Genomic DNA, 25,422 nt, shown 5'->3' with positions numbered 1-25,422 from the left:
TCGTTTAGAACAAGATTATTTTCTCTTATAAATTTATTGTATTTAAAAAGAAGAAATAAACCTATTTTATTATAATTATAATTATCATATTATTATTAGTGATTGTAAAAAAAAGTTTGCTATAAATTGAGAAACTAAAAATGAAACGGAAATAATTTCATCTGTTTTGATTTTAATTGTTTGCTTTCGAGATTGATGATTTTATAAATAATAAAAACAAATGTATGAAATGACTGATAACTGCTGATAACCCTGAATAGTTTATTGTTTTATATGTGGAGACAGTGAGCGAGTGCTCCAGCAAAAATCTCTAGTAATGGGAAAAATGTGTCCAGAATTTCCAATGTTGCTTTGATTTTATTAACTAGCCATCCACGTGCTACGCAACGATATTGTTTTGTTTTCATATTTTTATTTGTTTTGCTAATCAAAAAAAAAAAATCGTCATGTGATTGGGAGAAGACAGGAAAAAACGGTAGGTATTATCAGTTGCTAGGGGTTCCCTTCTATACTGGGTTGATTGGAAATAAAAAACAGAAACATTACGTCAAATGTAAAGTGCATTGGTAATTAATGACACTTGCATATTGATGTCTAACAAGGTTACAATAACGCGTGTACAGTTTAACATTGTTGCAAGCAATAATTTATGTGAGAATTTTGACCCACATAAAACGAATGTACAGAAACAAAAACCATTGTATAATTAAGCTATATATTGGAAATATAAAGTATTAGAAGGAGATTAATTAATGTGTAATATGACAAATAACATTTTTTGCCTTCAACAAAATTTTCTGTTATTTTATTTATTTTGGAAAAGGTATTTCTTCGTACAGTATGCAAAGTTCATATTCGTACACCCCTAAAAAATTAATAAAATCGTTATTAATTCCATATTTTATGTGCAAATATGAATTAATTGATGGGAATTACCATAACGAAGAAAGATTCAAGAATAACAAAACAAATTTTTAATTTATTCCGTCATTTAGATATACAGCCCAATTATGAACGGCATCTCACCGTGAGTTTTCTCTTTCTCGCCTCCTCCCCTATTATAAACATCATATCGCCGTGAGTGCTGTTATGTTCTCACTCTTCCCTTATTATAAACAACAAGAGGGTAAGCAAAACTCACGTTCGTGAAAAAATTAGCTATTACAAATGTAAAAAAAGTGAGAAAAAGAGGCAAATTTGTGCTGAAATTTCTCACTACCGAAATCAAAGTGAGTTGAACAAAAAAATTTAAGTGTGGTCATTTATTTTAAAAAATACGAATATTTTGTATCTGTAATGATAATTAATTGTATTTTAGGTTGAAAGCAACAAAAAATAATTAGAAATTTTTTATGTTTTGAGGTTATTGTTGACCTTTGGACGCTTTTTTCTTTGGTTTTAATTTTGGCTTGAGGTCAACTTAAGAATTAAAATTTTTTTGTTTTTATTCTTATAAAAAGAAAGAAATATCATTGTTATTATAAATTTCTACAATATTGTTTATAGTTGCATAAAACAAATGTTCTTGTTTTTGAAAGCCAATCCCTGAGGATGACCATCAAAGATGGTTGAAATATTGGAAATGGAATAGATTCTACCTTATTGTGATAAGAGTTTCTTTATATTTTTAATCGCAATATGTTTTCGACAAAAACAAATATTAGGACATTTACCGCTAACATTTTTTCAGAGTTCTTTACGAATTCGGTCTGAATCTCTGAATTCTTTCAGAATTTGGTACAAAATTGGGTCTAACTTCAGTTCCAAGAATGGGATGTAACTATCCACTGAAGTTAAATGACTAGGTTTGGCATCGCACCTTTAAAAGACGAAGAGTGCTATGCATGGTGCTATCAACATTTGCCCTATAAGAATTCAGACGACTGCAATATCCCGAGTATAGTTGAGCAAAAACTACTCTGGTTTGTGGTGGACTTTATTCACACTATATTTGTTTACATTAGAAACTGCGACTATGTGAAAGCTATACAAACCTACTTGAAATGCTTGTTGAGCAAGGGGTTCTCTCCTGTATCGTTGGGCTTTCCTCTCTAGAAAGTGAAGATCATTCTTGATGGACCTAGTGTGTCGGGCCAACCTACTAGATGGTGATTGGGATGGCTCTCACGGTAACGCCCAAGCAAGTACTGTAACTAAAGCGTTCCCCGTTTTCAGGTATGGACAGATCAAAAAGGTGCATACTGTATAAAGCGGTTCACAAATATACAAGGACCCAATCTGGAGCAACCCATGTCTGCGATTGTTGTTCCTAGAGAGAGTAATGTACACGATTTGGAACTTTTGGGGTCGCAGTCTTGGAAAAAATGGGTGCTGGTGCTAAAAAGATGACATGTCCAATCACTTGCCCTCAAGCTTGAATAGAATCAAATATTTTGATGTAATATAAGTCCAGACCGTTGCCCCAAAAAGATCCAAACCATTTTGAGATCTTAATCACGTCATCGTCGATAACCCAGTGGAATGGTATCTACACCAAGCAATTTCCTGGAATAGTATTTTAAGTACCGGTTGTTATATGCCATGAACAAAAAAAATTAGAATTACAATTGAAATTTATTGAAATTCTATTTAAAATTCATTAAATTGGTTTAAGTGTTGAAGAAAGCATTAGGAATTATACTTAGCATTCATAGAATTGGTTCTTATACTGGAGAAAATATCGGATGTTTCACGAATTGTATTTACAATTCTTGGAATTGGCTAAATGCTGAACCTCATTTGAACCAATCATTGATCTCCTGTGATGTCCTAACATCGCTGGTACAGCTTCCACTCCATTTCCTTGGTATTCCTCAGAACTTGCCATTTCTGTTATCACCCAAAATGCAACATTAAACATTTACTTATTGTAGCCATTTAATGACGTTTTTAAACGACATTTGTTCACTTTTTTACGATTTTCCAATAAATTTCACGAATTCTTCAGTGTAAATAAACAATTTTCACATATCTGTCAAAACAAAAGAACAGCTGTTACAGATGTTGCCATGTTGTTTCAATGTTGTATTTTCTTTTACCAATATTCATGTTCTTTTACAGTGGATTTTTAATAACCGACATTTTTCTTGCTAGAAATGTTTATTAATTTGAAAATTTATTTACTTTTTATGCAAAAAATAAGAATTTAATAATCCCAAAGTTATTTGTGCAAAAAATGACGGTATGGTAACACAAATTATTATTTCAAGGGTTCACAAGTCGCGCCATTATTTTCCATTTTCCGACTTGTCAACCCTTGTTCACTTTTTGTGCTCCTCCCTGCCCAATCGTAATAGCTCGAGCAGGTGAGAGTGAACTGCAACTCACTTGTGAGTAGCTCCCTACGTGAAGATTCATAATCGCTATGATAGATGGCGCCTGTGTGTGTGGCAAAGTTCGTATTCGTACACCTATAAGCACTATATATTTGCAGTTTTTAAGGATATTCAAAGCAAAATATCGCAAATTTTTGTTCTTTTCTTCTTTTGGAATGCCTCTGATATAGAAATATGTAAAAATAACGGTAATTTTATTAAAATTTTTGCATGAATAAAAAGTCGGACGAATATTTGAAATACTTAAGCAAAATGTGCTAGATGTGAATTACTATTGCGATTTATTCCCGAATTTTGGACGAAAATAGCTAATAGTAGTCCTTCTGTAATAATATTTGAGGTCTAATATGAAAATAAATGTGGTCGGCGTTTGGAAATGCAAAGAAACGTAATCCGGGCTTAGGTAAAGTAAACACATTTTTGGTATTGGTGAAAATCGCAAGTTTCGTTTTATATTTAACATTAAATGTATTGAAGTTTTAGAATACGGTTTCTAAAATCATTTTATGTCAAGACATATCGGAAATTACGAGGAATAATACATTTTTCAGGAAGAAAATTTCCCCAGATATAATGCATTTTTTCAAAAGGTTACCCCACGTTTTTTCCTGGACAATTTACTTCATTCTTTTGACATTTCTGTACTCATTTTGTATCCTTCGGTAAAAAAATATAATTTTCAAGAAGTAAAAACCATTATTTTCGCAATTTTGGAAGCCATAACTCTCGTTCAAAGTAAGCGTAGAATTTCAGTCGTACGCAGACAGTATGTAGACTTGTACAGTTTCAGTTTTCTTCATAATTTCTCACAGTTTTCGACATAAAATGATTTGCGAAACCGTATTCTAAAACTTCAATACTTTTTATGTCAAATGTAAACCCAAACTTGCGATTTTTACCAAGTAAAAAACCAAAAATGTGTTTACTTTAGCTAAGCCCGGATTACGTTTCCTTGCATTTCAAAACGCTAACAACATTTATTTTCATATTAGACCTCGAATATTGTTACAGAAAGGACTGCTATTCGCTATTTTCGTCAAAAATTCGGGAATAAATTGCAATAGTTAATCATATATATCTAGCACATTTTTCTTAAGTATTTCAAATATTCGTCCGACTTTTTATTCATGCAAAATTTTTAATAAAATTACCGTTATTTTTACATATTTCTATATCAGAGGCATTCCAAAAGAAGAATAGAACAAAAAATTTCGGTATTTTGCTTTGAAAATCCTTAAAAACTCCAAATATATAGTGCTTATAGGTGTACGAATACGAACTTTGCCACCCACACAGGCGCCATCTATACCTAAATGACGGAATAAATTAAAAATTTGTTTTATTATTCTTAAATCTTTCATCGTTTTGGTAATTCCTATCAATTATTTCATATTTGCACATAAAATATGGAATTAATAACGATTTTATTCGTTTTTTAGGGGTGTACGAATATGAACTTTGCATACTGTATGTTGATGTATGGTTGTCAATTAAAAAGTCTGCGTGAAGTACTTCTATATAATTTATTTCCTTAGTTACTATGAAGCTAAACCTTCAATTGCTTTGTTCGGAGGCACTTTGATAATCTATGACTTTTATTTATAGCTGCCAACTGATTTGAATACATGTTTAACTGTTTTGACATGTTTAACGGATTTGAATAACGAAACTGTTAAATTCTGAACTAACAGTTTTATGTAAATACTTCATACTATACGCTAATAAAATATCTATGTTCTACCTAACAAACAAAACAACTTGCAAATTCCAACAACAATGTAGATGTAATTTTATTGTGATGTGAATTTTGAGGTGTAGGTTTCTTAGTTGAAAAAAAAACTTTCCCGAAAAAATTATGAACGTGGACCACGTTTTGATATAGACCCCGTATAACGGTATCTCCCGCTTTTCGGTATTTCGAAAAATTTTCTTAAGTTTCTTGACCAAATTGGGAACACGATGTCACGCAGAAAAGTCTGGCGAGTCTCGATAAGCAGCCATCGATCCTCTCTGATTATCTAATCAGGGTCAGATCTATCGATGACCGCTAGAAGCTCATCCGGTAATATATATATATATATATATATATATATATATATATATATATATATATATATATACAGTTGCGTTCAAAATAATAGGAGTGCCCATACGCAAAATGGAAAGGTCCAAAAAACATGGTTAAACTTCTCCATTTTGCGCAATTCTGTATTTGTTTAACATTGTTAGCATCCCAACTGTAAATTCATTAGCAGAAATGTGGCAATTTGTTTTAAATTATTTACTGTTTACACCAACATTATAAATCGCCTTCAACTTTTTTGTTCAAAAAAATAGGAGTGTGGAAGAAAGAGGACAATAAAAATATATTTAGTTGAGTTTACAACCAAAACTGTAAATATTTTAGTTAATAGTAGTAAATTCAATAGATTTGAAGCTTGTTTGAAAACAAAAATCCTTTGGGGGTACCCAAAAACAGGATATTGTCCTTGTGGCTATTTTTCCCATAAATTGAGCAATTATTGGTCAATTAAATGGATTTTATAGGCAAAAACTTTAGTGATTAGAGTTCTTTAACACTCTGGATGTTACATATAATGATTATTATTCCATTAATTTGTGTATTTTGATCCTTGAGCCCCAGTTAAGTCAATTTCCATTAGACTTTTATGTAAGGATCGGCTAAAAAAGCATATCTATAAGGCATTTATTCCTCCACCAAATAATATTTTGAGGTCCTTAGGATGTAAGCTTTGTGTTCACAAACAATTTCGCTTCTATTCAAAAAATTGTTAAAATGTGATACCTTGAAATGTAGTTATACCCCATTTTGTGATAGGCAGACTTTGACTACACTAAGTTTGGTATACATCGTACTAAATTTTTCTACATAAACTTACGTTTTTCATTCAAAAATACTTCATTTAGATTAATTCCATTAGAAAACTGTGTTTTATACGATTCAAAACCTAATAAACGTATTCGTAGGGCAACTTCAAAAGTATTTCTTTAAAGTTTGCTTTTTAAGAAAGCGTGTAAAATAATGTATCATATCTGCCAATCATCCAATTTTTCAAATATGAAAAAACGAATTATTCTGTGGGGAGATAAGATGTTGAAGGCCTCAAAACATTCTTTGGTCGAGGAATAAATGCCTTATAGATACGCTTTTTTGGCCGATCCTTACATAAAGGGGTAGTGGAAATTGACTTATCCTGGGCTCAAGGATCAAAATACCCATCTTAATGGGATACTAATCATTATATATTGTTAGATGTAACAGTCAGAGAGTTAAAGAACTCCAATCTCTAAAGGTTTTGCCTATAAAATGCATTGAATTGCTCAATAATTGCTCAATTTATAGGAAAAGTCGCCACAAGGACAATATCCGGTTTTTGGCTACCACCAAAGGATTTTTGTTTTCAAACAAACTTCAAATTTATTGAATTTACTACTATTAACTAAAATATTTACATTTTTGGTTGTAAACTCAACTAAATATATTTTTATTGTCCTTTTTCTTCCACACTCCTATTTTTTTTGAACAAAAAATTTGAAGGCGATTTATAATGTTGGTGTAAACAGTTAATAATTTAAAACAAATTACCATATTTCTGCTAATGAATTAACAGTTGGGATGCCAACAATGTTAAAAAAATGCAGAATTGGCAAACATTTAGAAGTTTAACCATGCTTTTTTGGACCATTCCATTTTGTGTATGGGCACTCCTATTATTTTGAACACAGCTGTATATATATATATATATATATATATATATATATATATATATATATATATATATATGGCGAAAACCAAAAATGTTTTACTTTTACAATCGATGAATCCGAGTTTCACCCATTCAGAATTCACGAACTGTTAACATATTCTATATAGTATGATATACATTCTTTAAAATGAAGTGTTTTAGGAGGGATAATATCGACCATAAAAATTAATTTACGTGGAAGCTGTGTTGGCATCAATGTAGAAAAATAGGTAAAAATGGGTTGAAGCCAACAAGTTTTTTATGCTCCCTTCCGATTTCTGGCTTAAGCGTACATTTTATAGACATATGCACAAAGAAAGACTCAAAGAATACTTCATGGGCAATATGATACTACCCAGCAAAATGTTTGTAGCCAAAGAAGTAGTTAAATCATGAGTGCAAGTGATTTCGGACTACATCTTTTTACGTGAAAGAAGTCATGATTTTTACAAGGGCATGGTGCAGTGAGGATACTGTCTAATTTACTTCTTAAGCACACATTTTGCATTAGTTCTTTGTAGTGAATAAATCACAACAACATATGATTCAACTACTTCTTTGGCTACAAACAAAGATGTAGTTCGAAATCACTTTTATTATTTTTGGTATACAAATTACTTTTTATGGATGCAAACATATTGCTGTTATTATAATTAACAAGAAACAAATTATGTTCTTTGTCTTTTTAAGTTTTTTTTTTTTTGCAAAATTTTGAAATTTCTAAAATGTGAAAAATTTATGAAATGGATCCAATCGGAGATTGTCAAAATGTGAAGAACGGACTGCATTTTTCATGACTCTGCGTGGACTGCTTCAAAAAAAGCTATTCAATCACTACTTCACAAGGAACAACTTCAAATAAATTTTGCTGGGTAGTGTATCATTTTTCGATATATCCACTGCATCCACCTAAAATTGATGCTGACATTTTGAAGCCAGAATTTCGGGGTTTTTTGATTTTTTTTAATAATTCGGATGCGCAACAAGATAATATTCAAAACTAATAATAAGATTATAAAACTCGTGATTTTACGTCGTTTAATGCATATCTCATGAGTGTGCTCCTTACAGCATCCTAGTAATTGGAGTCTAAAGGCCAATATTTGATGCGTGATTTTTTTTTTAAAAACCTATTTTTTGCGTTTAAAATTTACAAGTGTCATTCAATTTCCTTTGTACCCCGCGTGAATTTAGTTTTCTTACGCGACGGATCTAATGAGCCCATCCGCGTTCGAATCCATCCACTAAAACCGCGGATTAGATACCCTGAAAATAGCAAAATCAGCAAAAATTTATTTTGACAAATCCGCGTACTAAACCGCGATTTTCTTTAAATTTTTTACGTAAATTGAATCCCTTATACGCGGTTACAATATTTGCGAAAACGCGTATCATAAATTACAGAGATTCGCAATTAATATGGTTTTTTTTTTACCAAAAATAGAATGCGGAGGCACATCCGCGGTTCTCGAAGAATCTGTTTGAAATATGTGTATATAGACGTATTTTTGATGCGTGTTACTGAAACCGGATGCGCATCAAAATCGTATGCAAATTGCGCGATTTTTACCCACTTTAATGTTTTTTGCATTGTGTGATGCAACTGGCGGCACACTTTGATCGCTGAGTGAAACATCGAAATATGCATAAATATTGAAAGAGATTGTATCCAAAAACGGATGCGCATCAACTGATTTTAACTAATTCGCGAATAATAGGCTTTTTAATTTCCACATTTTTTGAATGATTGTAATTTCAATATTACTCTTAATTTCCTATCCTTATAAGTTATCACAGTAAGCAAATAAGCTTTCACGATGGTAAACCATATTTCTTGATGAAGTTTTAGCAGTACACATTAATTATTGTATGGGATTTTAGCGAAATAGTTGGAGAACTCCCAAATATTTTTTCTAATTTTTCGAATCAAACCAAAAAATATGTATATTTGCAACAATATTTTGTTGTTATTTTGTTGTTGCTATAATATGCAATTTATGTTCCCAATCTCTATAAATTTGGTATCATACTTTTCTACGCATTGTCTAGATTCCACATATATTTTTTAATTTATTTTTGAGGGTTTGTACGGACTCTGGGACAGGATAATTTGGATTTTCTTCAAATTTTTTGCATTATTTGTTGATTTTCCGCGAAAATAATAATAAATTTAATAACTATTTAAACATCTACGAATAGATATGGAATGCTGTTAACGATTTATGCATAAATTTTTTCATAACAACAAATAAGATATTTTGTCTTTATATGAGAATAAAAACCGCTATAACTTTTGCGCGCATCGTCCAATTTTGTGAACGCGAATAGATTTGAAACCAGATTTTTGTAGATGTGCTCGCATTTGTTCTATGGAAAAATTGATCAAAAAGACGTGTGATGAAATCCGATAATCGTTTATTTTTCTCGTTTTGAAAACGGTCATATTTTTGTGGTCGATTGAAAAACGATGTAATAAATTTGGATAGATTGTTTTATGAGAAAAAGTTTGAAATGTAATAGCCCGTTTCCACGGCACGTCGTTCGTTCTCTATTCGTTGTTCGACCCATAACTACGAATAAATTACTTATTTCCCCACACAAAATTCTATGAACGAGCGACGATTTTTCTACCTTGTTCGATTAGAAATATTCTCTGAATGACGAATAAATATGTCCCATCCCTAACAAATGAGAGAATTTATCGAAAAAAAAAATTAATTATGACATGTTCATACCAGCATTTGAATCACGTCGTTCGTTCTCATAATTACGTACACGAATTAACCCGTTCATACGACATGGTGCACAATTCATAGCAACATGATTCATATTTTCATGGTTTTTGTTTACTGATTTTAAAGAAAGTTTCAGCCAAAAGACGAGAAAAGTTAATTGATATGTACTGAAAAAATATTTATCCTTTCAGATATCTATTAATTATTAAATTCTATTATTTTCATTCTTGTTTTCTATTTTTTCTAACAATTTTGGTGTTTTCAGTATATTTTCAAATTTTTCTATTTTGAAAATTAACGAGAGAGACCTGCCAAAATAACTTTTTGGTATACAGACTTTCCGGCAGGCATTTGATTTTTGTTTCTAAATTTGTAAGCCTATTTGAAACGATGGACAAGAGATGCAACTGCAATGGAAGAGAAGTAAAAATTTGCTTTGATTGAATGTAAGCTAGTCGTTAAACCGTTTACTTTTCTTTCATATTTTGTAGTTTTTCTAAAAATGTTTGGGTTTTTAATAAATTTTTAATTTTTTTATTTTTCCTGTCATAATTAATTTATTTCGATAAATGCTCTCATTTGTCATAGATGGGGCATATTTTATCGTCGTTCTGAGAGTAATTTAAATTGAACAATGTACAAAAATCGTTGTTCGTTCTCAAAATTTTGTATGGGAAATGAAGTAATTTTATCGTAATTTGACTTCGAACAACGAATAGAGAGCGAATAATTGAAATAATTGAAAATTTTGTTGAAAACACAAATTTTTAGAAAAGAGGAAAAAGATGAATGAAAATTAATGAACTAAACATTTTATATAGATGCAGAAGAAAGATAGTTCTTAATTCCACACACATTTCTTGTCCATTAGTTCAAAATCGAAGGAGGAAACAAATAACTGAAAGTATGTATACACAAATATTGTTTTGACATGTCTCTCTCTTTAATTTTGAAAATAGAAACATATAATAAGTATATAATTAAAAAAATTAAGTAACAGTGTTTTATTTATAAATGCACTTAAAAGTAGAAAATCATTTTTCATGATGGAATCTCTCAAATAAAACGTTTTATTTTAGAGATTCCATCATGAAAAATTATTTTCTACTTTTAAGTGCATTTATAAATAAAACACTGTTACTTAATTTTTTTAATTATATACTTATTTTCTAGTTTTTAGTGCATTTAAAACTAGAACACTGAAACTTATTAATTTCATAATTATTTTTAATTCTTTTGTAAATACATTTTTAAGATTTTCAATTTTATTTGTATATACTTGAGATTATAAATGATATTTAATGATGGGCTTACATTTATTAATTAAATGTATAATGTTAGTAAAAATTTATTTAGTTTGGTAGTTTCTCATCCTATTGATTTCAGTTAAGGCTTCGTTATTGCATGGCTTCCTTCCTGTTAGTTTCGAGCAATCCAGTTCTTCTATTCTTAATCCATCCAGCGATCTTTCGCGACTCAATGCCACATATGCTTGCCCTTCTTAGAAAAGCTTTGATCCTAGACACACCACTTCCACCGAACCTCCGAAAAACCACCACCGAACAACCTCCTCCGAACTTTCCCCTCTCAACATGCTCTTTCCATTTTCAACGGAACCCCATAACCAATTTAGGCCGAAAATGTAGATACAAACTTTAAAATGCCTGGAATTGGGTGGTACCATTTATAGGGGCCATATCAAATACTGGACATATGTCCACAATTTTTGGTGGAGAAGTTGGGATTTCGAAATCAAAGTTACAGCCATTTCGGCCCAAAAATTAAGACAAAAAACACTTGAAATCGGTTGGAGTCGTAATATAGGGGCTATACCAACACCTGGACCTATGTCACAATTTTTGGTGGAGAAATTTCTATACCATTGGGATCTCCAAATGCCAAGTTACACGCAATTCGGTATAAAAATGAAGATAAAATCCTTAAAACACTTGAAATCGGGCGGTACCGCTATATGGGGGTTATACCAAAACCTGGACCTATGTCCATAATTTTTAATGGATACGTTTCTGTACCGTTGGAAACCCTAGTTGTCAAAAAACAGCCAATACGGGCTTAAAATGACGATAAAATCCCTTAAAACGAGTGGTACCGCTGGATTGGAGCTACAGGAAAAAATGGACCCATATTGGTTTTGGTTTCATATTCATATATTGTCATCCAAATCTGAAAAGTGTACAAAGTTTTAGTTCGATTGGTCAATTACAACTGTGTTAAAAATGAGTTACCAGATTTGAAAAGCATGTAAAATTGAACACTGTACAACACTGTAAAAATGGACCAATATTGGTTTTGATTTCATATTCATGTATGGTCATCCAAATCTGAAAAGTTTGCAAAGTTTTAGTACGATTGGTCAACTGCAACTGTGTGAAAATGAGTTACCAGATTTGAAAAGCAAAATACCGGAAATCGGGTGGTACCGTTCTATGGGGGCTATAAAAAATGGACCCATATTGATTTTGGTTTCATATTCACGTATTGTCATCTAAATCTGAAAAGTGTGCAAAGTTTTACTTCGATTGGTCAACTGCAACCGTTTTAAAAATCAGTTACCAGATTTGAAAAGGGGGTTAAGTTAGACACCGTAAAAACACTGTAAGAATGGACCAATATTGGTTTTGATTTCATATTCATGTATTGTCATCCAAATCTGAAATGTGTGCAAATTTTAAGTTCGATTGGTCAACTGCAACTGTGTGAAAAATTAGTTACCTGATTTGAAAAGCAATTAGATAAAACACTGTAAAACAGTGTAAAAATGGACCAATATTGGTTTTGATTTCATATTCGTGTATTGTCATCCAAATCTGAAAAGTTTGCAAGGTTTTAGTTCGATTGATCAACTGCAACCGTGTTAAAAATGAGTTACCAGATTTGAACTAAACACACACCAAAGCAAGTTAAATAAAACACTGTAAAAATATGTTGAAAATACAAAATTGTTCAGAATTTATGGAAAAAAATGAATGAAATGTGTGTAGTTAAATATAGAAGATACATTTGAAGGAAAGACTATTGCTTTTCCTATTCATTTATTGTATATTTTATGTGTTTTCGGTTCAAATTTTCGTGAAAACAAGGAAACAAAAATGAAGGAAACTTTGTTTATGTTTCTGGTGTCGTGGAAACGGGTTAATTCGTGTACGTCGTTCGACAGGCGAACAACGTAATTGAAACGCTCGTGTGAACATGACATAAGAAGGGGAATAAAAAGATAAATTAACATTAATTTTCCTTATTTTTTGAATATTTTGTTAACAAAATGTTTGATATTTTGATAAAAACACACAGAACAAAAAATCTACTTTTAACATCGGTGTTTTCTCCAAATTGGTGAAGACACCCGCATAAAAATAAATAAATAAATAAATAATATGTTGTTATGCGCTGTTTGTAGTTCTCATCATGTAATAACACAAGATTTTCCTCACTAAGCTCTCATATAGGCCAATTTAAATAAGAACACACATTTATTTTATTTTCGGCTTTTGCCTTCGCCACAACAAAAAGTCTTTTATGTCGCTTTCAGCTGGTGATTCGGAATCACTAGTCCGTTTTTTGTATGTGGGAATTTAATGAAATTGAAACAACGTGGAATTGAAATTCGATGCGGTTCCCATCACATCTAAATACAATTCACTCGTTTTGGACCAATCGTTTTCATACCAAATCGATTCCAAATTCATCACATACCTGTATAATTGGGATATTTTCCGAAAATATGGCAACACTGTCAAGTTTTTTCTTGGGAATGTTGGCATAGTATAGGACTCTCAAAAAGTAAATAGTATGGATCTGCAATACGAACACATCAGAAGATACCTTAACATATAAAAAGAAACAAATTCAAACCTATTCAGATGATCGCTAGTGTATTTTCATTGAAACAGAATTGAGCCCCAGGCCTGGGTAACTGTAAACATCATATGATCACTATTTACTTCCAAAAATATGTGAAGCCAAGTTTATTACATCCAAAGCAACCTTAAAAATCAGTTTAAAATTACCGTTATCTTAAATTTTAAATATTTGAAGATATAATCTATACTTATAAAAGAGTTGAGTAATGATGACTCACTGACTCACTGACTGACTGATTCATAATCAACGCCCAGGCTAAACGGCTGGAGCTAGAATCTTGAAATTTTGAGGGAGTGTCACTCTTGGTCCCAAGGTGTCAGATAAGGCTGGATTTTTGGAAATTCGAACTAGAACGGTACTAAAAGTACTAAAAGGTACTAAATATGGTACCCTTATTATTAGGCAAACGCGAAGAGCTAGAATTCTGAAATTTGGAATGAGGTTCACTGATGGAGAGTTAGAAAGGTGTACCAAAGGGTTTTTGGAAATTCGAACTATAAGTGTACGAAAAGTACTAAAAGTTACTAAATTTAGTACCATTTGGTATTACATGAACGGATAGAGCAAAAATCTTAAAATTCGGAATGAAAATCAAGGTTTAGAAGATGAATTGATATAAGGAGGTGGTTTTGAAAATGTGTACTCATGTGTACGAATAGTACTAAATGGTACCAAATTTGGTACAATTTGAATTTGGGCGAAACGATTCTGAAATTTGGAATTACTATTACTGTTGGAGTGTAGGTTTGAGATATGGAGGTAGTTTTCGAAATTCGTACATATGGGTACGAAAGGTACTAAATAGTACCAAATAAGGTACAATTTGGATTTGGGGGAACGGCTGGAGCTGAAATCCTGAAATTTAGAATTAGAATAACTGTCGGAGTGTAGGATAGAGGTATTTTGGAAATTCGTACTTTTGGGTACGAAAAGTACTAAATGGTACCAAATTTGGTACGATATGAATTTTAGTGATCGGATAGAGCTGGAATAGTGAAATTTGGAATTAAGATTACTATTGGAGCGTGGGATTGGGATACTTTTTGAAAATTCGTACTTATGGCAACGAAAAGTACTAAATTCGTACTTGTGGGTACAAAAAGTACTGAGTGGCACTAAATTTTGTATAATTTGGATTTGGGTGAACGGATATAGCAGGAATTCTGAAATTTGGAATTAAGATTACTGTTGGAGTGTAGGATAGAGGTAGTTTTGAAAATTTTTGGTTATGGGTACGAAAAGTACTAAATGGTACCAAATCTTGTACAATTTGGATTTGAGTGATCGGATAGAGCAGCAATATTGAAATTTGAAATTATGATTACTATTGGAGTGTGGGATTGGGATACTTTTGAAAATTCGTACTTATGGCTACGAAAAGTACTAAATTGTACCAAATTTGGTACAATCTGTATTTGGGTGATCGGATACATTTGGAATCCTGAAATTCGAAATTAAGATTACTGTTGGAGTGTTGGATAGAGGTAGGTTTGGAAATTCGGACCTATGGGAACAAAAAGTACTAAATGGTACTAAATTTGGTACAATTTGGATTACGGTGATCTGATGCAGCTGTAATTCTGAAATTTGGAATTAAGATTACTGTTGGCGTGTAGGATTGAGGTAGTTGTTGACATTCGTATTTTTGGGTACGAATAGTACTAAATAGCACCAAATTTGGTACAATTTGGATTTGGGTGAACGGATATAGCAGGAATTCTGAAATTTGGAATTAAGATTACTGTTGGAGTGTTTGATATAGGTAGGTTTGGAAATTGGGAACTGTGGGAACAAAAAGTACTAAATGGTACTAAATTTGGTACAATGTGGATTACGGTGGTAGGATGCCGCTGTAATCCTGAAATTTGGAATTAAGATTACTGTTGGCGTGTAGGGTTGAGGTAGTTGTGGAAATTCGTACTCATGGGTACGAATAGTACTAAATAGTACCAAATTTGGTACAATTTGGATTTGGGTGAACGGATATAGCAGGAATTCTGAAATTTGGAATTAAGATTACTGTTGGAGTGTTTGATATAGGTAGGTTTGGAAATTGGGACCTGTGGGAACAAAAAGTACCAAATGGTACTAAATTTGGTACAATGTGGATTACGGTGGTAGGATGCCGCTGTAATCCTGAAATTTGGAATTAAGATTACTGTTGGAGTGTAGGGTTGAGGTAGTTGTGGAAATTCGTACTCATGGGTACGAATTTGAAATCCTGAATTTCGAAATAAAGATTACTTTTGGAGTGTTGGATAGAGGTAGGTTTGGAAATTCGGACCTATGGGAACAAAGGTACTAAATGGTACTAAATTTGGATTACGGTGATCGGATGCAGCTGTAATCCTGAAATTTGAAATTAAGATTACTGTTGGCGTGTAGGGTTGAGGTAGTTGTGGAAATTCGTACTCATGGGTACGAATAGTAGTAAATAGTACCAAATTTGGTACAATTTGGGTTTGGGTGAACGGATATAGCAGGAATTCTGAAATTCGAAATTAAGATTACTGTTGGAGTGTTGGATAGAGGTAGGTTTGGAAATTCGGACCTATGGAATTCGGATGTGGTACAATTTGTTATTGTGTAAAGAGAATTTTTAAATATTAGGTGGAGGTTCGTATTTATATGTGAAGTACCTAATCTATACTTATAAAAGAGTTGAGTAATGATGACTCACTGACTCACTGACTCACTGACTGACTGATTCATAATCAACGCCCAGGCTAAACGGCTGGAGCTAGAATCTTGAAATTTTGAGGGAGTGTCACTCTTGGTCCCAAGGTGTCAGATAAGGCTGGATTTTTGGAAATTCGAACTAGAACGGTACTAAAAGTACTAAAAGGTACTAAATATGGTACCCTTATTATTAGGCAAACGCGAAGAGCTAGAATTCTGAAATTTGGAATGAGGTTCACTGATGGAGAGTTAGAAAGGTGTACCAAAGGGTTTTTGGAAATTCGAACTATAAGTGTACGAAAAGTACTAAAAGTTACTAAATTTAGTACCATTTGGTATTACATGAACGGATAGAGCAAAAATCTTAAAATTCGGAATGAAAATCAAGGTTTAGAAGATGAATTGATATAAGGAGGTGGTTTTGAAAATGTGTACTCATGTGTACGAATAGTACTAAATGGTACCAAATTTGGTACAATTTGAATTTGGGCGAAACGATTCTGAAATTTGGAATTACTATTACTGTTGGAGTGTAGGTTTGAGATATGGAGGTAGTTTTCGAAATTCGTACATATGGGTACGAAAGGTACTAAATAGTACCAAATAAGGTACAATTTGGATTTGGGGGAACGGCTGGAGCTGAAATCCTGAAATTTAGAATTAGAATAACTGTCGGAGTGTAGGATAGAGGTATTTTGGAAATTCGTACTTTTGGGTACGAAAAGTACTAAATGGTACCAAATTTGGTACGATATGAATTTTAGTGATCGGATAGAGCTGGAATAGTGAAATTTGGAATTAAGATTACTATTGGAGCGTGGGATTGGGATACTTTTTGAAAATTCGTACTTATGGCAACGAAAAGTACTAAATTCGTACTTGTGGGTACAAAAAGTACTGAGTGGCACTAAATTTTGTATAATTTGGATTTGGGTGAACGGATATAGCAGGAATTCTGAAATTTGGAATTAAGATTACTGTTGGAGTGTAGGATAGAGGTAGTTTTGAAAATTTTTGGTTATGGGTACGAAAAGTACTAAATGGTACCAAATCTTGTACAATTTGGATTTGAGTGATCGGATAGAGCAGCAATATTGAAATTTGAAATTATGATTACTATTGGAGTGTGGGATTGGGATACTTTTGAAAATTCGTACTTATGGCTACGAAAAGTACTAAATTGTACCAAATTTGGTACAATCTGTATTTGGGTGATCGGATACATTTGGAATCCTGAAATTCGAAATTAAGATTACTGTTGGAGTGTTGGATAGAGGTAGGTTTGGAAATTCGGACCTATGGGAACAAAAAGTACTAAATGGTACTAAATTTGGTACAATTTGGATTACGGTGATCTGATGCAGCTGTAATTCTGAAATTTGGAATTAAGATTACTGTTGGCGTGTAGGATTGAGGTAGTTGTTGACATTCGTATTTTTGGGTACGAATAGTACTAAATAGCACCAAATTTGGTACAATTTGGATTTGGGTGAACGGATATAGCAGGAATTCTGAAATTTGGAATTAAGATTACTGTTGGAGTGTTTGATATAGGTAGGTTTGGAAATTGGGAACTGTGGGAACAAAAAGTACTAAATGGTACTAAATTTGGTACAATGTGGATTACGGTGGTAGGATGCCGCTGTAATCCTGAAATTTGGAATTAAGATTACTGTTGGCGTGTAGGGTTGAGGTAGTTGTGGAAATTCGTACTCATGGGTACGAATAGTACTAAATAGAACCAAATTTGGTACAATTTGGATTTGGGTGAACGGATATAGCAGGAATTCTGAAATTTGGAATTAAGATTACTGTTGGAGTGTTTGATATAGGTAGGTTTGGAAATTGGGACCTGTGGGAACAAAAAGTACCAAATGGTACTAAATTTGGTACAATGTGGATTACGGTGGTAGGATGCCGCTGTAATCCTGAAATTTGGAATTAAGATTACTGTTGGAGTGTAGGGTTGAGGTAGTTGTGGAAATTCGTACTCATGGGTACGAATTTGAAATCCTGAATTTCGAAATAAAGATTACTTTTGGAGTGTTGGATAGAGGTAGGTTTGGAAATTCGGACCTATGGGAACAAAGGTACTAAATGGTACTAAATTTGGATTACGGTGATCGGATGCAGCTGTAATCCTGAAATTTGAAATTAATATTACTGTTGGCGTGTAGGGTTGAGGTAGTTGTGGAAATTCGTACTCATGGGTACGAATAGTAGTAAATAGTACCAAATTTGGTACAATTTGGGTTTGGGTGAACGGATATAGCAGGAATTCTGAAATTCGAAATTAAGATTACTGTTGGAGTGTTGGATAGAGGTAGGTTTGGAAATTCGGACCTATGGAATTCGGATGTGGTACAATTTGTTATTGTGTAAAGAGAATTTTTAAATATTAGGTGGAGGTTCGTATTTATATGTGAAGTACCTAATCTATACTTATAAAAGAGTTGAGTAATGATGACTCACTGACTCACTGACTCACTGACTGACTGATTCATAATCAACGCCCAGGCTAAACGGCTGGAGCTAGAATCTTGAAATTTTGAGGGAGTGTCACTCTTGGTCCCAAGGTGTCAGATAAGGCTGGATTTTTGGAAATTCGAACTAGAACGGTACTAAAAGTACTAAAAGGTACTAAATATGGTACCCTTATTATTAGGCAAACGCGAAGAGCTAGAATTCTGAAATTTGTATAATTTGGATTTGGGTGAACGGATATAGCAGGAATTCTGAAATTTGGAATTAAGATTACTGTTGGAGTGTAGGATAGAGGTACCCAGCAAAATTTGACGGAAGGGGTTCTTTGCGATGACGTGATTTCATGTCATCTTTTGCATTGGTTCAAAGGAAGTCGTGGAAGATCCGATCTTTTCATTAGGATTTGAACCAATGCAAAGGAAGTCGTGAAAGATCCGATCTTTTCATCAGCATTTGTACCCATTCCATCGATCCAATAGAGATGATGTTTGTGTTTTTATTTACACACCTGTTTATTTTCATATTGGTCTGTTCCAGAACTGCAAGAATCTACTAATTTTTACTATTTTCTTCGATAACATAAAGGGAAAATTGTTATCGTAGTAAAAATTAGTAGATTCTTGCAGGTTCTGGAACAGAGCAATAAATTAATTAAGCATAAATGGTATTTTCCATAAAAAGTCTCTCCTCCCCGTTCGTTACATTTTGTTCTTAGAGATCCCTAAAGCAAGCCGGGTTGTAGATCCCTACATATTTCCGTCACTAAACAAAATAGTATAAATTACCAAAATGTTGTTATAAAATAACAAAATTATAAAATAAAAGTAATTTACGAAATAAAAATACTTAAAGGAGTGCATTTGGAGTCCATGTCGAAATCTGAACTGGTGATGGGAAGATAATTGAAAAAACCTTTTGTAAGATGAAAGAATATCATTTGCTGAGAACGGAGGAAGTAATCTTTAGCGTTGCAGCGGTGGTGATTACATTGCAATTTTGGATGTAAACTTTTGAAAAACTAAACTGATAAATTAATTGTAGTAATTTCATGAATTCGTTTGAATTAATAAAGAGTTTTGTTTTTCATGAAAACCATATTTCAATACAGCATTTCTATTTCCAAACAATATGAAAATTTCATGCCAAGGGGTTGGTGAAAATGACATGCCAAAGCATTGGTTAAAATGACATGTCAAAGCATGGGTGAAAATGACGTGTCAAAGCATTGGTGAAAATGACATGTCAAATCATTGGTGGAAATGACATGCCAAAGCATTGGTGGAAATGACATGTCAACGCATTGGTTAAAATGACATGCTTAGGATCCAGAAAAGAACGTCATCTTTTGGGGTCCACGCTCATATAAAATTCATCGATGAAGATGCTAAAAAGATGACATGCTAGATCACTTGCACCCATGATTGAATGTCATCTTTGGCATCGAACATTTTGCTGGGTAGTTTTGGAAATTTTTGGTTATGGGTACGAAAAGTACTAAATGGTACCAAATCTTGTACAATTTGGATTTGAGTGATCGGATAGAGCAGCAATATTGAAATTTGAAATTATGATTACTATTGGAGTGTGGGATTGGGATACTTTTGAAAATTCGTACTTATGGCTACGAAAAGTACTAAATTGTACCAAATTTGGTACAATCTGTATTTGGGTGATCGGATACATTTGGAATCCTGAAATTCGAAATTAAGATTACTGTTGGAGTGTTGGATAGAGGTAGGTTTGGAAATTCGGACCTATGGGAACAAAAAGTACTAAATGGTACTAAATTTGGTACAATTTGGATTACGGTGATCTGATGCAGCTGTAATTCTGAAATTTGGAATTAAGATTACTGTTGGCGTGTAGGATTGAGGTAGTTGTTGATATTCGTATTTTTGGGTACGAATAGTACTAAATAGCACCAAATTTGGTACAATTTGGATTTGGGTGAACGGATATAGCAGGAATTCTGAAATTTGGAATTAAGATTACTGTTGGAGTGTTTGATATAGGTAGGTTTGGAAATTGGGAACTGTGGGAACAAAAAGTACTAAATGGTACTAAATTTGGTACAATGTGGATTACGGTGGTAGGATGCCGCTGTAATCCTGAAATTTGGAATTAAGATTACTGTTGGCGTGTAGGGTTGAGGTAGTTGTGGAAATTCGTACTCATGGGTACGAATAGTACTAAATAGTACCAAATTTGGTACAATTTGGATTTGGGTGAACGGATATAGCAGGAATTCTGAAATTTGGAATTAAGATTACTGTTGGAGTGTTTGATATAGGTAGGTTTGGAAATTGGGACCTGTGGGAACAAAAAGTACTAAATGGTACTAAATTTGGTACAATGTGGATTACGGTGGTAGGATGCCGCTGTAATCCTGAAATTTGGAATTAAGATTACTGTTGGAGTGTAGGGTTGAGGTAGTTGTGGAAATTCGTACTCATGGGTACGAATAGTACTAAATAGTACCAAATTTGGTACAATTTGGATTTGGGTGAACGGATATAGCAAGAATTCTGAAATTTGGAATTAAGATTACTGTTGGAGTGTTTGATATAGGTAGGTTTGGAAATTGGGACCTGTGGGAACAAAAAGTACTAAATGGTACTAAATTTGGTACAATGTGGATTACGGTGGTAGGATGCCGCTGTAATCCTGAAATTTGGAATTAAGATTACTGTTGGCGTGTAGGGTTGAGGTAGTTGTGGAAATTCGTACTCATGGGTACGAATAGTACTAAGTAGTACCAAATTTGGTACAATTTGGATTTGGGTGAATGGATGGAGCTGAAATCCTGAAATTTAGAATTAGAATAACTGTCGGAGTGTAGGATAGAGGTATTTTGGTAATTCGTACTTTTGGGTACGAAAAGTATTAAATGGTACCAAATTTGGTACAATATGAATTTAAGTGATCAGATAGAGCTGGAATAGTGAAATTTGGAATTAAGATTACTATTGGAGTGTGGGATTGGGATACTTTTGGAAATTCGTACTTATGGCAACGAAAGGTACTAAATGGTACCAAATTTGGTACAATTTGGATTTGGGTGATCAGATACATTTGAAATCCTGAATTTCGAAATTAAGATTACTTTTGGAGTGTTGGATAGAGGTAGGTTTGGAAATTCGGACCTATGGGAACAAAGGTACTAAATGGTACTAAATTTGGATTACGGTGATCGGATGCAGCTGTAATCCTGAAATTTGAAATTAAGATTACTGTTGGCGTGTAGGGTTGAGGTAGTTGTGGAAATTCGTACTCATGGGTACGAATAGTAGTAAATAGTACCAAATTTGGTACAATTTGGATTTGGGTGAACGGATATAGCAGGAATTCTGAAATTTGGAATTAAGATTACTGTTGGAGTGTTTGATATAGGTAGGTTTGGAAATTGGGACATGTGGGAACAAAAAGTACTAAATGGTACTAAATTTGGTACAATGTGGATTACGGTGGTAGGATGCCGCTGTAATCCTGAAATTTGGAATTAAGATTACTGTTGGCGTGTAGGGTTGAGGTAGTTGTGGAAATTCGTACTCATGGGTACGAATAGTACTAAATAGTACCAAATTTGGTACAATTTGGATTTGGGTGAACGGATATAGCTGGAATCCCGAAATTTGGAATACTGTTGGAGTGTAGGATTGATAAAGTTTTGGAAATTTTTAGTTATGGGTAGGAAAAGTACTAAATGGTACACAATTTGGATTTCAGTGATAAGATACATTTGGAATCGTGAAATTCGGAATTAAGCTTATTGTTTGAACTTAGCACTGAGTTTTGAAAATTTGTAATTATGGGTACGAAAAGTACTAAATTTGGTACAATTTGGATTTCGGTGCTCTGATGCAGCTGCAATCCTCAAATTTGGAATTAAAATACCTGTGGAAGTGTAGGATTGAGGTAGTTTTGGAAATTTTGGTTATAAGTGCGAAAAGTACTAAATGGTACCAAATTTGGTACAACTTGGATTTGAGCGAACGGCTAGAGCTGTAATCTTGAAATTTGGAATTGAGATTACTGTTGGAGTTTGTTTTGGAAATTCGTACTTATGTTTACAAAGAGTACTAAATTTGGTAAAATTAGGATTTGGTAGTCTTAGGGATGCAAAGATGGTTCAATGCATGGTACAATATCCCAGCAAAATTTGACGGAAGGGGTTCTTTGCGATGACGTGATTTCATATCATCTTTTGCATTGGTTCAAAGGAAGTCGTGAAAGATCCGATCTTTTCATTAGGATTTGAACCAATGCAAAGGAAGTCGTGAAAGATCCGATCTTTTCATCAGCATTTGTACCCATTCCGTCGATCCAATAGAGATGATGTTTGTGTTTTTATTTACACACCTGTTTATTTTCATTTTGGTATGTTCCAGTACTGCAAAAATCTACTAATTTTTACTATTTTTTCCGATAACATAAAGGAAAAATTGTTATCGTAGTAAAAATAAGTAGATTCTTGCAGTTTCTGGAACAGACCAAAGTTGTTAGAACTGTCGTCGTGATGTTGTCTTACATTTCCTGCATATCAAACAACTAAAACTTTTAAACAATTGGTATTATATGAAGTCCAAACCATCGAGCTAAAAATAGAATCGGACTGCACACATTGCTATTTTAAAAGTTCCCTTGTCTGTTCTAAATCTGACATAGAATGAAATCAATCAAATCTCGCTTCTTGGAATTTGAAAAAAAAGTCCGAAACGAAAAGGAACAAGAATCTGAAAATAAAGAAGAAACTACTTTTGGAAAGAAACAATTAAAAATAAATTAATTATAAGCATAAATGGTATTTTCCATAAAAAGTCTCTCCTCCCCGTTCGTTACATTTTGTTTTTAGAGATCCCTAAAGCAAGCCGGGTTGTAGATCCCTACATATTTCCGTCACTAAACAAAAGAGTATAAATTACCAAAATGTTGTTATAAAATAACAAAATTATAAAATAAAGTAATTTACGAAATAAAAATACTTAAAGGAGTGCATTTGGAGTCCATGTTGAAATCTGAACTGGTGATGGGAAGATAATTGAAAAAACCTTTTGTAAGATGAAAGAATATCAGTTGCGGAGAACGGAGGAAGCAATCTTTTGCGTTGCAGCGGTGGTGATTACATTGCAATTTTGGATGTAAACTTTTGAAAAACTAAACTGATAAATAATTTGTAGCTATTTCATGAATTCGTTTGAATTAATAAAGAGCTTTGTTTTTCACGAAAACCATATTTCAATACAGCATTTCCATTTTCCAAACAAGACATGAAAATTTCATGCCAAGGGGTTGGTGAAAATGACATGCCAAAGCATTGGTTAAAATGACATGTCAAAGCATGGGTGAAAATGACGTGTCAAAGCATTGGTGAAAATGACATGTCAAATCATTGGTGGAAATGACATGCCAAAGCATTGGTGGAAATGACATGTCAACGCATTGGTAAAAATGACATGCTTAGGATCCAGAAAAGAACGTCATCTTTTGGGGTCCACGCTCATATAAAATTCATCGATGAAGATGCTAAAAAGATGACATGCTAGATCACTTGCACCCATGATTGAATGTCATCTTTGGCATCGAACATTTTGCTGGGTATTGTATTGGACTAACGAATAGACCTGGATTCGTGAGATTTTGAATTAAGATTACTGTTATTATTTGGTAATAACGTCAGATTTAGGAAATATGTACCATAAATGTACGAATTGTACTATATGGTACAGGATGTGGTACAATTTGTTATTGTGTAAAGAGAATTTTTAAATATTAGGTGGAGGTTCGTATTTATATGTGAAGTACCTAATAGTACTATAAATGATTTTGGGGGAACAGATAGAGCTGGAAATGAGGATCGCGGTTGGTGGGTTAAGCCGCTGAGCACCCCAATTAAAATATCTCAACAATTATGGCTGGCTCTTGATGTGTAGGCGTAAGGAAAATATCACTTACGTACTTACATGGAAATAAATATCAATTAAAATAGGTATTAGTAAAAAAAAATGTTCTATGTTCACCGTTCTAAATTATATATTTTTTATTTGTTTTGTATATCCTTTCCGCATACGAAGTAGCGGGTACTTTGCTAGTATATTATATAATAAATGTTGTTAATTTTGGGAAAATATGGAGAAAAAATCAGTTTGCCAAAAATGATCGGATAGACAAAACTACTTGACGTATCAATGCCAAAATTCTAAATCCTAATTGGAATGTTTTCTATCGACTTCCATCAATATACTCCGAGGTATTTGGTTTTGACAATTTTTGGCCGCTGTCGTGATCAATTTATATTATTGTTGAATGGTTTGATACCTCATAAAATTAACGTATTTTTTCTAATGGAGAAGGGGAGATGTCTCCCATATTAATGATATGTTACATCCTATGTTATAATAAGGTATAACCGAGCTTCCTGCTCTTTGCATTTGTATACCCACAACGATAGGTTAGTTTTAAGGATGTGCAGCTACGATGCTGCTTGATTCCGAGACCTTAGGTCCATTGGACCTAAAGAAAGATTCATAGTAGAAGCTACTC

General features: G+C 33.1%; 1 protein-coding gene across 1 annotated transcript in view; it reads left to right on the top strand.

Moving 5' to 3' along the window:
• The window catches only part of Got1 (Glutamate oxaloacetate transaminase 1), a 56,812-nt gene that overhangs the window by 17,573 nt on the left and 13,817 nt on the right, over nt 1–25,422 (top strand). The window lies entirely within an intron of this gene.

This window comes from Musca autumnalis, unplaced genomic scaffold (assembly GCF_047663935.1).
Source record: "Musca autumnalis isolate F117 unplaced genomic scaffold, ASM4766393v1 scaffold_4, whole genome shotgun sequence".
Taxonomy (NCBI): domain Eukaryota; kingdom Metazoa; phylum Arthropoda; class Insecta; order Diptera; family Muscidae; genus Musca; species Musca autumnalis.
This window is presented reverse-complemented; position numbering and strand designations above follow the sequence as displayed.